Source organism: Puma concolor, chromosome A3, assembly GCF_028749965.1.
Source record: "Puma concolor isolate L17-30 chromosome A3, mPumCon1.1.hap2, whole genome shotgun sequence".
In the NCBI taxonomy this organism is placed as follows: domain Eukaryota; kingdom Metazoa; phylum Chordata; class Mammalia; order Carnivora; family Felidae; genus Puma; species Puma concolor.
Genome location: NC_141669.1, coordinates 135,370,365 through 135,371,553, shown reverse-complemented (window position 1 = coordinate 135,371,553; position 1,189 = coordinate 135,370,365).

Below are 1,189 nucleotides of genomic sequence, written 5' to 3'. Positions count from 1 at the left end.
TTATCCATTGGTCAGTCGATGGACACTTGGGCTGTAAATAACGCTGCTGTAGACACAAGGGGGCATACATCTCTTTGAATTTGTGTTTTTTGTTTTTTTAAGTTTTTCCATCTATTTATTTTGGAGAGAGGGAATTTGTGAGCAGGGAAGGGGCAGAGACAGAGGGAGATAGAGAATCCGAAGTAGGTTCAGCACGGTCAGCACAGAGCCGGACGTGGGCCTCAAACCCACAGGCAGTGAGATCATGACCTGAGCCAAAGTGGGGCTCTCAGCCGACAGGCTGCCGACTCAGGCACCCCTTGAATTAGTGTTTTGTGTTTGGGGGTTACTCAAATAGCGCAATTATGGATCATAAGGTAATTCTATTTCTAATTTTTTGAGGAAGCTCCATACTTCTTTCCACGGGGACTGTACCAGTTTGCATTCCCACCAGCAGTGCAAGAGGGTTCCTTTTTCTCCACATCCTTGCCCACACTTGTTGTTTCTTGTGTTTTTTACTGTAGCCATTCTGACAGTATTTTTTACAGTACATCTGACATGTTTTTTACAGTAGCCATTTACTGTAGCCATTGACATATGTCAATGTAGTTTTGATTTGCGGGTCCCTGATGGTCAGTGACACTGGCCATCCTTTCATGTGCCCGTTGGCCATCTGGATGTCTTCTTTAGAGGAATGTCTGTTCGTGTGGTCTGCCCACTTTTTAATTGGATTATTTGTTTTTTGGGGTATTGAGTTTTATAAGTTTTTATATATTTTGGAACCCTTTATGGGATATGTCATTTGCGAATATCTTCTCCCATTCAGTAGGTTGCTTTTTAGTTTTGGTGATGTTCCCTTCACTGTGCAGAAGCATTTTATTTTGATGAAATCCCAAGAGTTTATTTTTGCTTTTATTTTCCTTGCCTCAGGAGACGTATCTAGAAAAATCATGGCTTAAATTTAATCCCCTAGGAGATGTACAAATAGAGACAGACAGACAGACCGGAAATAATTTGTAACTAAAATGCTATGGGTGATTTTTATTTTCTGTTACTATGATTTTCTTTATTTTTCTAATTTAGTGATTTTCTACTTCCTAATTTTCTCACATAGTGAACAGAGTTGACTCTGTAAGCAGAAAAAAAAGGCAATTGGCAGTTTTATTTTTAGAGTAGTACTCTGGGACGGCCTGGTTTAGACATGGGTTCT